Source organism: Protopterus annectens, chromosome 5.part0, assembly GCF_019279795.1.
Source record: "Protopterus annectens isolate FY-2018-M chromosome 5.part0, PAN1.0, whole genome shotgun sequence".
Classification (NCBI taxonomy): domain Eukaryota; kingdom Metazoa; phylum Chordata; order Ceratodontiformes; family Protopteridae; genus Protopterus; species Protopterus annectens.
Genome location: NC_056735.1, coordinates 529,629,804 through 529,644,745, shown reverse-complemented (window position 1 = coordinate 529,644,745; position 14,942 = coordinate 529,629,804).

Here is a 14,942-nt window from a genome sequence, read left to right as displayed (position 1 = left end):
GGACTTGGGCACCAGTGTTGATAGCAACCTGACTTTTGACCACCATGTTGCACCCGTTGTATGGAAGGCTTTCTACATGGCCCACCTCACAAGTACGGGTATATCATCCAGGAACAAGGAGGTCATAACATCCCCGTACTCCTTCATTATCAGACCCATTATTGAGTACAATGTTCCCTTCGTCATGTACCTTGCCAAGCACATGCAGCAGTTGGAGAGACCACAGAGGTTCCTGACCAGGAAAATCCAGGGTCTCAAACACCTATCCTATACAGATAGACTAAAAGTTCTGTCCCTCTACTCAGTGTCATACAGACTGCTCAGAGGTGACCTGTGTCTGGCATACAAGGCCATCTCAGACTCAGCCTTGATGGAGTTGCTGCATATCCGTAAGTCAAAGTCCACTCGCGCAACCTGCATGCAAGTTCTCAACCTGGTCTGTGACATTAATAGAACTTGTTGGTGGAATAGATTTGTGTCCCAATGACTCCCCCATCTGTGGAACAGACTTCCGCTCCATGGCAAGCAGAGTATCTCACTAGCCCTGTTTAAGAGGAATCTGGACGACTGGATGGGAAACAGAAAATATACCCCTGAGATAGCACCTGTGTCCCTGATGTCAGGGAAAGCAGATACTGACTTTGTGGGCACATGGGTGAAATTCTTGGCTAGGCTTGAAAGGGCCTCCGGGCCAATAGCCTAGTATCGTCATATGAACCTATGAACCTATTTAACATTTAGAGATTAATTTATTATTAGTTCAAATAAAATATATTAACTCTTTCACTGTAAATATGGAAAGATTAAATATTTACATTTCCTTTTATGTAAAATGCTTTAGTTTAAAAACATAAATACATACATACATAAGGCTTGAAGCTTAAAGTCCTAAATAAACCCAATCATTAGAGGGTAAATATATTGTTTCAAAAGATAAAGTTCCTGTAGTCAGAAAATAAATGTCACTTGTATGTGTGAATATATATATATATATATATAGTTCCCCTTCATATGCCTGAATAACCACAAGCTCGAAATGCAATAAGCCAAGACCATAAAGATGAAACACCGGAAACCCAAAAGTGCAAAAGCGCGAAAATCAAAAGGAAGAAACTGTATGGAAAGCGGTGACAAATGGAAAGTGCAGAAGAATACTTCAGTGCTCCTGGCACAATTGGTGAAATATATGTGACTGTATCATCTCAGAAAGGAGCTCCTATACTCCTTTTAGATGGGTACGTGTTACACAGAGTGAAAATGTATCATGATAAACCATACTGGTGCTGCAAGTATAAACGCGATGAGAAATGTAGAGGTAGGGCTGTTACTTTAACTGTGCCTAACGGGGAAAGTCTGTTAAAATCTGTTCAGCACTTACATCCTGGAGATCCGGTCGAAGTTTAGCAGTATAAAGTGTCTCACTCGTTAAAGTTGAAAGCTGATAATTCCAGGGATACTCCCTGTTTAATAGTTGATGTTTTAGCATCAACATCTAATGTGATAGCTCCCAGTTTACCTACTCACAAAACACTTGTTCACAAAGTTGGCAGGGTATGTCGTTCTAAGTTAAAATACAGCAGTTTCCATATTGAAAAGTTGGAAGATATTGATGTTACAATGTTTCCATGTAAATCGGGAGTGTTTCTTAGTAAGTGCATAGTAGATACTGCTACAGAAACAGTGGTGGTAGTCTTTTCAACTATACAAAATCTGCTTGATCTAAGCACAGCTACTATTTGGCTTGTTGATGGTATGTTCTTTTATAAAAGTATAATGTGCTGTCAACTGTACACTATTCATGGTTTGCTTAGATATGGAGGTTTTCATAAGAGCCTACCTTTGCTGTATTGTATAATGAGTAGAAAGTCTCTCAAATGTTACAACTTTATGTGGAGTTGTGTTTTACATGTAATGGATGAGCAAGGCTTCAAGGTGTCTGTCAAATGCATATTGAGTGATTTTGAAGTAGCAGCCCCAGGAAGAGTATTCTGCTAAATCTGCAAGGTGTAAAACCTAAAGGTTGTTTGTTTCACTTCTCCCAAAACATTTGGAGAAATGTGCATCAGCTAGGTCTTTCACATCTGTATAACACAGACCTTTCTCTTAAGTTGCATGTCAAGTGTCTCATCGCTTTAACTTTTGTACCTGAATCTGATGTATTACGTGGATTTGATGAACTAAAAGTCCTGTTTTCAGCTGATGGCAATGAAGTGTTAAAGTATTTTTCTGAGTGGTATATGTTGGGGAAAGTTCGAAAGTTTTGCACTAGGACTACTGGATTTTCCAGGTTTCCTCCATTGTTTCCCATTGCATTTTGGAATGTGGATGAATTAAATATGTTGTTTTTGCCTCGCACACAAAACAGCATGGAGGCGTGGCACCATAGATTGAAGTCATTACTGGGCCATAGAGCCAAAGACCTATCAATGCTTATGACAGTGTTATCTAGAGAACAGGATAGGGTAAATGAGCTCAGAATTAGAATGAGTTGTGGTGCACCTCCTTCACCAAAGAAACGAAAGGTAGTGAGCCATCATGCTAAATTTGAGCATGTTTTGAAGAACAGATCTAGTTACTCGGATTTGGATTTCCTGATGGCAATTGCAAGGTTGCAAAAGATGTGATGTACGCTATGAAGATCGCAGTACATGTTGAAGCTTTAACAGATGTTATGAGCACTCTATGTGGATGAATGGATTTATGTTGTATTTCTTTTGCTTTGAAGCATTATTCTGGGATAATAAAGGTTTTACTTTATTTTTGAGCTTTTACGTGATCATGGTGAATGGTTGTCGGTCATTTGTTGTTTCGGGTTTCTGGTTTCAGCGTATTGCATTGCGAGCTTGTGGTTATTCGGGCATATGAAGGGGAACCATATATATATATATATGTGTGTGCGTGTGTGTGTGTGTGTGTGTGTGTGTAAAAGCTCAGCAGAGAGACAAAAGGAGAGACTTTGGAGTGTTTCAGTACCATTTTTGGGGTTTTCTTGTTGCTTATTTCTATTTCCACCTAAACTCTCATTTTCTGGTGTTTATTCCTTCTCAGAACGCTCATTTTACACTGAAGTTGCATTTATTTGTGCCTGCCCTTTAAAATTCATTGCTTGTTGTAAAATTGTATTTTTAACTGTCACTGGCTTCCCACTCAAGTGTGACAGCCATTACTGTACTATAAAAGTGTTGTTTGTTTGTTTCTGCTGGTTTCTTGAGAAAAAAATCTTGCTATTTTCCCACCTTACTAAGCTAGAAAAGTCCAGTTTCAGATACCTGCTGATACCTGGACTGTGTTTAAGCTTCTGTGTTTGGCCATACCTAACATAGGCAAGAAGGAAGTTTCTTCGTTCACCAGTGAGAGTGGGGCGCTCTGAACAGCCTACCTGCCTTGGAGGAGTGGTTTCTGCCCAGAAACTGTAGTTTTATTGGCCATTTTGGGCTAAATTCTATCTCTTTAATTTTTCTGATATGAAAACCGCATTTGCATGGGTTTTGTGTTTGTATAAGCTCAGCAGAACCTGCCCAGGTGTCCTGCAGAGACCTACAGTGCCAGAGAGACAAAACGAGAGACTTTGGAGTGTTTAAGTACCATTTTTTGTTTTTTCTGGTTGCTTATTGCTATTTCCACCTAAACGCTCATTTTCTGGAGTTTATTGCTTTTCAGAACACTCATTTTACACTGAAATTGCATTTATTTGTGCCTGCACTTTAAAATTCGTTGTTTGTTGTAAAATTGTATTTTTAACTGTTACTGGCTTCCCACTCAAGTGTGACAGCCATTACTGCACTATAAAAGTGTTTTTGCTTTTGTTTCTACTGCTTTCTTGAAAAAAAATCTTGCTAAGCTAGAAAAGTCCAGTTTCAGATACCTGCTGATACCGGGACTATGTTTAAGCTTCTGTGTTTGGCCATACATTACTTCGGCAAAAAGGAAGTTTCTTCGTTCACCAGTGAGAGTGGGGTGCTCTGAACAGCCTACCTGCTCTTGGAGGAGTGGTTTCTGCCCAGAAACTGTAGTTTTATTGGCCATTTTAGGCTAATTTCTACCTCTTTAATCTTTCTGATATAAATACTGCATTTGCACAATTTTTGTATTTGTATAAGCTCAGCAGATCCTGCCCAGGTGTCCTGCAGAGACCTACAATGCCAGAGAGAAAAAATAAGAGAATTTGGAGTGTTTAAGTACCATTTAGTTTTTCCCTTGGCACTAGACAAACCTTCAACTTTGCACTCAAACCATTCATTTTACAGACCAGCACTTGCTTAAAACTTATAACAAGTACTAAACACCCCTAGCACTAGCCCCACTTATACTGTCCAGAAGGACAAGTCTGTCTATTCGTCCCCACCAGTGAATCAGAAAAACAGCTCACTCTACCTATTCAGGCATCTTCAAATGGCAGTTTCCGGTGTACTCTCCAGTCCAACTGATGAATCTGGGCATTTTGAGGCAATGTTACAGCTGCCTCATGTACACAGACAACCCTCTCCTCATATCACCAAACACTAATATATGCAAGAGATGCAATTATACAGCCAGACTGGAGGCAAAGCTCTCTTAACCCCAAACTGTAACTGACTGTCAAGAGGAGAAGGGTAATACTTGCAACACACCACCAGTCTCACATAGACCTAACAAACCAACACAGGCAAATAACACACATAAATACATGAAAACATACTCAGAGGTTCTAAATACAAATCTGCAAAAGCAACAGAGACCTCCAAAGCAGACATCCAAGCAACCTCCACAACCCATCACCAACCATGAAACACATACTTCATATAATCCGTGTGCCACACAATCACAGCCCTTAAGGCAAAATAACATACCCAACCCACTAGTGATAGGCCACTCTATAATCAGGCACACTGATGTCCCACTAACTCGGCTGGACAAAGAGTAGGTTACATTTAGCTGCTTGTTGGGTGCCAGGATCCGCCACATAACACAAGCACTCAGGTCACTCCAGAACAAGTACAAATATGACTCTGTCATTGTACATGTTGGTGTGAATGACCTGAGATGTACCTCCCTGGACTACATGAAAAGAGACAAGGAAGAGCTCTCTGATCATGTAGCCAAGGCAGGTATGACCCTGACCCTGAGTAGCATCCTGCCCTCACCAAGGATGATGCCACAGTATAAAGAAAAAATGATCAGCTTCAACAATTGGCTAAGTTTCTGGTGTCATTCAAAGGGGATCCAGTATCTGTCTGCCTGGGATGACATACTCGACAAGCCACGTTGCTTTGCAAGAGATGGCTTGCACAGTCACCTTTAGGCTTTCAAATACTGGCAAAGGCTCTTGCCGCCCCCATAGTGCCTTTTTTAGGCAATGCTCAAAAGACAAACCCACCACCATAAATAGCACAAGTAACCAAAAACTGAGGGTAATGCTACTCAACGCCAGAAGGCTAAACCTCAAAATGCATGCACTCGAGGCACTCCTCAGTATGGAGAACATTGATATCTGTGCAGTAACAGAAACCTGGTTTAAGGCTCCAGAGATCACCCCAGCACTACCAGGCTATAACTCATACCATACTTTTCAGCCACAGAACCTGGACCGAAACACAAAAGGCAGGGGTGTATCCATATTCATCAAGGATACTCACACCTCCAGGTTAGTGGTGCAGCACGATGCATCAGAAATCATCCAAGTGCAACTAACAATGGGCAAAACTGCAATATAAATTGTAGCTTGCTACAGATCACCCACCATGACCCACGACCCCCATTCCGCATTTCTGGAGACACTGGGAAATATGAAGGTCCTACCAAACACCCTAATACTGGGTGATTTCAACTACCCAAACATTAACTGGGAGAACTAGTCAAGTACTAACTCCCTTGCCCAATGCTTCCTAGAATTTATAAACTCGAATGCCCTGGATCAACTGGTCAAAACCCCCACCAGAGGGAACAACATACTGGACCTGGTCATCACCAACATGGGCGACCGGTGTTCCACAACTGATGTCAACCCCTCACTGGTTAGATTAGATCATAGACTAATCACTCTGGATATTTACATTCCACCCCCAACCCCAATCATGGAAACCACCGGTGAAAAACTTTTCCAAAGCAAACTTCACGTTGCTTAAGACTGAGGTGGAAAGGTTCACAGCCCCCATGCCAATGGACAATGCTGTCCAAGCTGCTGAAACCTATACAAAGGCACTCTATGATCATCTGCAGGAATACATGGATTGTGATATTCCAAGTAAAACCAAGATTCACTCCCCCAAGAAAAGGAAACCAGTCTGGTGGACCCCTGCCATAAACAGGCTCTACAATAGAAGGAGGAAACTAGTACAGATAAGAGCAAAATCCCTAGAAGAAAAGACATCCCTGATCAGTATCAACAAGAAACTATGATCCTTCATTAAATCACCCAAGGCTAGCTTCGAAAGAAAAATTGCCAAGGACTCCAAAGATAACCACAAAGCGTTCTTTAGCTATGTCAGGAACCTAAGTGGAAACTCTCAGATCTGCTCTGAGCTGGTGCAGAATGACACAAAATACACTGAACCGACTGATATTGCCAACATTTTGGCAGATAGGTTCAGTGCAAACTTCACACCCCTCTCACCCCCTAAAGGGCCCATAACCATACCAGAAGAATGTAAGGCCCCGGCAATCACCGACACACAGGTTAAAACAGGCCTATCCAAAGCCAAAAACAGCCTCAATGGGACCGGACGGTGTCCCAGGCTGTGTCTTATAAGAGCTCCAAAATGAACTAACCCCCTCACCTAAACACACTGTTTAAACTCAGTCTCTCTACAGGCTATGTACCCACAGAGTGGTGCACAGCAACAGTTATCCCACTCCACAAAGATGGTGCCACAATGGACCCCGGGAACTATTGCCCTATAAGCCTGACTAGCCTGGTCTGCAAGGCTATGGAGCGCATCATCATGGAACTCATTAACAGAGACATTGGGACCCCACCCAGTTTGGCTTTGTTAAGGGCATAACATGCCGTCTAAACCTGGTGGACTTCTTTGAGATAGTAACTAAGGCATCAGATGAGGGTAAGGAGGTCCACACAGCCTACCTAGACCTCACAAAGGCTTTTGATACCATTCCCCATTCTGGTATTATAGACAAACTCACCAACCTGAACATTACCCCTACAACATGAGATGGGTTGCAAATTGGCTCACGGACAGAACCCACACAGTGAGAGTTGCAGACTCTAGGTCCGACTCTAAACTGGTTACAAGTAGCGTCAGTCCTAGGACCCTTCCTGTTTGGTATATACTTCTCAGAGGTACAGGCAAGCACAGGAGGACTTTGGCTGACCAAGTTCGCAGACAACTGCAAACTAGGGGTCATAATTGATTCTCCATCTGATACAGATACCCTCCAGAAGGGTCTCACTGAGATGGATACCTGGTGTCAAAATCATGACCTCAAGCTGAATGCCAAAAAGTGCATAGTCATTCCGTTTAGAAAAAACAAAGTGACCGCGAACTACCACATAATTGGTAGTCCCCTAAATACAGAAAAATTATTAAGGGATCTGGGGACCCAAGTAGATAGCAATCTCTCCTTTGATAATCATATTGCCAAAGTGGTTAGAAAATCCTTCTATGTTGCCTACCTAATCTCAAAAGGGTTCGCATCCAGAACAAAGGAGGTTATCGTGCCTCACTACTCATCACTTATTAGACCCATTATAGAATACAACGCCCCGTTTGGGATGAACCTTACAAGACACCTGCAACAGCTGGAAAGACCACAAAAGTACCTCACCAAGAGGATTACTGGCCTCAAATAGATGACCTATGCAGCCCGACTAAAGAAACTCCAGCTGTACTCGGTTGCATACTGCCTACTCAGAGGTGTTCTCTGCTTGACGTACAAGGCCATGTCCAACCCAGAATTGATGGATATGCTCCACCCAAAAAATAAAAACAAATCCCTGAGAGCTACATGCTCTAGGGATATAAACTTTACCACAACAGTAAATAGGATATGCTGGAGGGATAGATTCCTGACCCAGATACTCCCCATGCTTTGGAACAAGATTCCAATATATATCAGGCAGAGCCCCTCATTAGCACTCTTCAAGAGAAACCTTGATGGGTGGATGGGAAATAGAAAATTTACCCCAGGGATAACTGCAGTGGCTCTGCTGGACAGAGGTGCAGGGAACTAATGGCTCTGCTGGTCAGAGGCACAGGGAACTAATCCAAGGAGGTGGCGAAAGCCAACATAGTCTGGCTAGGCTTATAAATGCCCTTGGGCAGATAACCTAGTACTTACCTATGAACCTATGAACCTATATATATATATATATATATATATATATATATATATATATATACATATACACACAGTGGATATAAAAAGTTTACACACTCCTGTTAAAATGCCAGGTTTTTGTCATTTAAAAAATGAGACCTCAATAAATCATTTCAAAACTTTTCCCACCTTAAATGGGACCTGTAACTTGTACAATTCAATCAAAAATCAAACAAATCTCTTAGGGGAAAAAATATAAAAAAATAAAAAACATACAATAAGCTGGTTGCATAAGTGTCCACACCCTTAAACCAATACTTTATTGAAGCACCTTTTAATTTAATTACAGCAATCAGTCTTCTTGGTTACATACCTGCCATCAATTAAAGAGACTCTGATTAACCGCAAATAAAGTTCAGCTGTCCTAGTAGTATTTTTCTGACATTTACTCAGTTTTCTGCTACAGCAAAAGCCATGGTTCACAGAGAGCTTATAAAGCATCAAAGGGATCTCATTGTTGAAACAATCAGGAGAAGGGTACACAAAAATTTCCACAGCATTGGATATACCATGGAACACATTGAAGACAGTCATCAAAAAGTGGAGAAAATATGAGACAACAGTGATGTTGCAAAAAACTGGACATCCCTCCAAACTGATGAAAAGACAAGACAAAAACTGGTCAGGGAGGCTGCCAAGTGACATACAGCAACCCTGAAGGAGCTGCAGGAATTTCTGGCAAGTACTGGTTGTGTACTACATGTGACAACAATCTCCCATATTCTCCATATGTCTGGGCTATGGGGTAGGGTTCCAAGACGGAAGCCTTTTCTTACACAGAAAAACATCCAGGACTGGCTAAAATTTGCAAAACAATACATCAAGATTCCCAAAAGCTTGTGGGAAAATGTGTTAAGGTCTGATGAGACCAAGGTTAAACTTTTTGCCCACAATTCCAAAAGGTACCTTTGGTGCAAAAACAACACTTCACATCATCACCAAAAGAACACCATCCCCTTAGTGAAGCATGGTGGTGGCAGTATTATGCTTTGGGGATTATTTTCTTCAGCTGGAACTGGGGCTTTAGTCAAGGTGGAGAGAATTGTGAACAGTTCCAAATACCAGTCACTTTTGGCCCAAAACCTTCAGGCATCTGCTAGAAAGCTGAAGATGAAGAGGAATTTCACCTTTCAACACAATGACCCCAAGCATACATCCAAATCAACAAAAGAATGGCTTCACCAGAAGAAAATTAAAGTTTTGTATTGGCCCAGCCAGAGCCCAGACCTAAATCCAATAGAAAATCTATGGGGTGACCTGAAGAGGGCTGTGCACAAGAGATGCTATCCAATCTGACAGATTTAGAACACTTTTGCAAGGAAGAGTGGGCAAATATTGCCAAGTCAAGATGTGCCATGCTGATAGACTCCAACCCAAGAAGACTGAATGCTGTAATTAAATCAAAAGGTGCTTCAACAATGTATTCGTTTAAGGGTGTGCACACTTATGCAACCAGCTTATTGTATGCTTTTTATTTTTTATTATTTTTTTACCCTAACAGATTTGTTTGTTTTTCATTTGAATTGTACAGGTTATAGGTCACATTAAAGGTGGGAAAAGTTTTGAAATAATTTATTGTGGTCTCATTTTTTTATATCACAAAATCCTGGCATTTTAACAGGGGTGTGTAAATGTTTTTATATCCAATATATATATATATATATATATATATATTTTTTTTTTTTTTTTTTTTTTTTAATTTTAGAAGCAGTTTTCCATGAATTCAGCTCACACCGTCTCTTGAGGGATGTGGCATTCCAGTCCATTTATACAGTGTTGTTAAATGTTTTATTTTTATTAGCAAATAAAAATTCTATTCATTCTAGGCCCCCTTTTGTTCAATATCTTCATTAATGACCTCCACAGTCATTGCAAACAATCCTCCCTCATTCAATATGCTGATGATTCTACACTCATCTCCATCTCCAACAACATCTCTGACCGCTATACACACACCCAGGACTCTTTCCTGTCCACAGAAACATGGCTCACCAAACATAAGCTCATTTTAAACCCCCAAAAACTAAACTCTTACTATTTCTTCCTCGACCTCTGTCTCACCATAAATCTACCTTTGCCGTCACATCCATTGACAAGACCACCATTGAAGCAAAACCTCAGATTAAGCTCCTACGTATAATTATCAATGATGAACTTAAATTTAACTTGCATATTCAGTAAAATATAAAAAAAAACCACCAAAAACTAGGCATACTATACCGAAATAAGAAATGTCTTAACTCAGACACTAGACTCTCGCAAGCTCAGTCTCTCCTCATTCCCTTCCTTCTCTATGAAGCCCATATCCTTGCTTCCATTAACTCCACATATCTATCCAAACTCCAACTAACTTACCACAAAGTAGATAGATTTGCCACTTTCTCACCACACAACTCACATCACTGCCTTGCACTCAACTTACTTAAATGGCAAGAATTCCCCCAATGACTCAATGTCTCAATTTCAAATCTTACATTCTGTTCTATACAAACCTTTCTGCTGTCTCTCTCTCTCTCTCTCTCTCTCTCTCTCTCCTCCCTTGTATCCTATTACACCCCAACTCACACTCTCCTTTTATCTAATCAACAACTCCTTGACATATATAAACCTAAAAAAAATATTTTGGAAAACTGCTTTACAAATGCAGCATAGCCCAAGCCTGGAATAAACTCCGCTCACATATAAGAACCATTTCCCACCCCAAGCACTTCAAAAAAGAGCTAAGACTGCATCTACTTAACATAAAATCTTGCCCCTGTCAAGACCCTACCTATTCCTCTACACCCTTAAACCCCCTCAATCCTAGACACTTACAATTCACTCTTCTCAAATCAATAACCCATCTAGCTAGGATACTAAACCACACAGCAGTATTTTATACCAATCTCTACCTAACTTGTTGTCTTTGAATCTTTATCTTTTTACCTGCTTGCAACAAAAAAAAAATACCGTGTTGATATTACAGCAATTATACCATTGGGCTGGCAACTCGGCACCATAAAAATCTACTGCTAATCATTTGTAGACCGGAGTTCCGCTGTGGTGACCCCTAACCGGGAAAAGCCGAAAGACAAACCATGTTCTATTTTTTTTCCCTTTTCTGTACATATAAATACCTGACGACTGTGTTAGTACCTCTTTTTAAACTATGTTGAAACTGGTACGTCTGTTATTACTTTATTGTATCTATAAAATCTGTGGAGCTTCTCTCCTCAGGTCTCCACTGAAAATGGGCCACTGGCTCAGTTGGATCAACCCGGTTAACAAATGGCAAACAAATCAATAAATAAATAAATAAAGATGCCTCTTCCAGTGTATCAAATACTTTTCTTCCTTCAGGAAGAAATATTTTGATCTGTGCAGGAAACAGTAAAGTAGCTTTAATATTCTTCTTTTTTAAGTTCCTTAATCCATGGCAAGCAGAATTTCCTTTTATTCATTATTTTACTAGAAGAAGTCATTGTCGAGTCTGATTACAGGGTCACCTATTTTAATAGCTAGGATGTTGGACATAAATTTAAATATTAAAGAAAGTGCTGTTGAGCTTTTCTTCTTTGAAGTAACTATCACAAACTATGTACCTATTCAATTCTAAAAGATAAGATTCAGTATTTTATGCTGCCAGGTTGTTAAGAAGTTTATTATGTTGTCTCCTTGATATTTCTCAGGCATGCCATATATTCTGGTATTGTTTCATCTCACTGTTTTCTAATAACCAACTTTATATTAGTCAGTTATTTTTGTAAGGAATTGAATTTGTGACATACCTTCAGTTATTCTCTCTTCATGGCCATTTCAACCTTCTTCTATAGTGCACTTTGTTGCTTCAGAAGAATTTCCAAATGATCCATCTTCTTCTGCACTCATCTTTAAAGCTTTTTTTTAGTGTCCAGTATGTTCATTTTTACTAATACATCCTGCATGCTAGATATTAGTGGCTCGATATCTTTTTAACAGACTTTTTTGAGTGGTCATGTTGTAGTCTCTTCTCTCATAACCAAGGAGATGACATTCTAACAGGAAAATTACAGTTTTTGAAGAACTTCAAGCTATAAATATTTGTGTTACTATTTGTGAATATAAATAGCTATCAAGTATCTTCAAATTCCTATTTTTATTACGTTTTCTGTTAGAGAAAAGTTTTCAATCACAGAGCTTTTACCAGTTGCTGCTCTCAGTTAGCCATCTTGGCCACACACCCCAGATGACAAATACTTTTCCAGTACTTTATTCTTTACCTTTTCTGTATGTTCTTTTACTATGTGGATTATTACTCTTAACACCTCCTGAAGGCCTGTAAAATACTTTATCATACTTTTTTTCCCTAAAGGTTTTTATTAGCCATAGATATAAAAATAATTAACATTATTTGTTATCCAAAACTCAGTACATTAGAATAAATATTCATTATTTAATAACATCAGCTTAATAAAGCCAACCATTTCTATTAATTTTAAGCAGAGTAATAAAAGCAATGAACATATAACAATTTGTACTGTCTAAACCCAGTTCTTATAACTAAATAAATATGGTGATATATTTCTACTATATGAAAGAAAATGACTGATAAAAAATCAAACCATATTTCAGAGGGGTGAATTTCTCCAGCAATTTACAATATTCTATAGTATGTACAATATATATGTTAAGAGAAAGAAATATGGGAGTCAGAAATATGGTCAGTTGTCTCTATGGTCTACAGCTGTTTTGTCGACTGAGGTTGAGGAATATTCCCTTTCTCTGGTACTGTGCAAACTCAGAATTGAAATATATAATTAATAGGGGATGTGGAGTCCCCCCCCACAATGATGATGCAGATGGACTTGGACCCCTATAAATAAGAATGTTTTACAGTTGAATGCTCTGAAGTAATTTTTCTGTGCATATATACTGCTTTGTTCAGCTTTTTTTTTTACTATTTTTGGACAATGTTATTGACATTGACATGTGGGTGCTTTGTGTGTGTGTGTGTGTGTGTGTGTGTGTGTGTGTGTGTGTGTGTGTGTGTGTGTGTGTATGTGTGTTTCTGCATGTGCGTGTGTGTGTGTGTGTGTGTGTGTGTGTGTGTGTGTGTGTGTGCGCGCGGTGACCCACAGATGTTATTTTTTTTTCCTTATGCAATCCTATCATAAAGCCCTGCCACTACCTTCAGCCAAAATATGTCTGACTAGTGGTAGGGTGCAGTGCTAGTGGCAGGAACAGGATTAGGGTTAAGGTTAGCATGCACCACCTTACTAATCTTAAACTTAACCTTAGATCTGCTCTTTCCACTAACCCTAAACCTGCACCTCACCCTAGAGAAAAAGCCAGGTAGGACTGCTAGGCACAGTGCAGATCCAGGTTAAATGGAATATTAGAGGCTTTGCAGTTATAGTAGCAAGGATTAGAGGAAAGCAGAATTTAGGACTGGGTCCCTTAAAGATAGTTTAGCCATGGCTTAAGTCAGTTAATGACACATTAAGTTAGGTGCCTATGTAAGACAGGTGCACTGACAATATGGCATAAGTCAGTAGAAGTCAGTAGAGTTCTATTGGTCCCAGCTTCAGAGGAATCTGGAGGGTTTTCCCACACCCAGTCAAGGCCAGGGCAAGTGGCTGCAAGAGTAGAAGTCTTCACTTCCATACTAAATGCTTGCAAGTGAAAGCCCTAGTAATTGGAGTGACAAGCCATATGTACCTCGAAATACAGAGTTATAGGTTCCATGAAGGAGTGGTAAGATGCAAATTTTATTTGTTTGTTCCCTAAGATATTGACTAAGAGGATTTCAGAAATTTTTGGTTGTATGGACTGGTGATATCTAAGCCTTTTTGGTTGTTTAAGATGCTTATTTTACCGAAAGACACAAGCAGTGTATCAAAGCTTTTATTTATTTATTGATTGATTGATTGATTGACTGATTGATTACTTGTGCCTGAGACTTGTAACTGTCTTAAACATAGAGCAGAGTTTACCAGAATGCTATACCTCTGAGTCCAGGAGATGTTTAAAAGTCATGCAGTAAGAACCAGCATCACATCCCTGTGGGAGATCTTGGGTAAGGGACTGTATGATAATTTGATTTCTCTTAGTTCCACATCATTACTACTCTCCAGTGGGACTGCATGTTAATTCACCATCTCTATATGTTTAGCAGTATTGCTCAGCAGGGTGAGACTTGGTGACAGAGGTGAGTGTTGATTTGCCTTAATTTGCATTCTAGTCTGCTCTCTGAGATGAGATTTTCTGAAAGAGATTTGCAACCTTGTGTATTTGTGTGACTGTGATAAAGAATTACAACCATGTGAAAATGTGGTGAGCATTGTCCATCTCAAAGTAAATTCCCTGAGATATAAAATCATATCATGACAACACGCTTTATTTTCCAGTACAGAATTAACAGCTAGTATGATTTCCCAAGAAGTGAATTTAACATGGCAGACTACAATGACTAACTTATATACATGAAACAAAGCACTGGCCAGTGTAGGCGGCACCTTCTGAAATATTCTTCCTAATCATAATTCTTATTCTTAAGCTGACAGCAATGTCATGCATTTATTGGTTAGTGACTGGTCAACTGCTCCGACAGCTACATTTCAGAATGCTCTCTGAACTCTGAACAAATGTCTCATGATCTAATGTGCAATAAC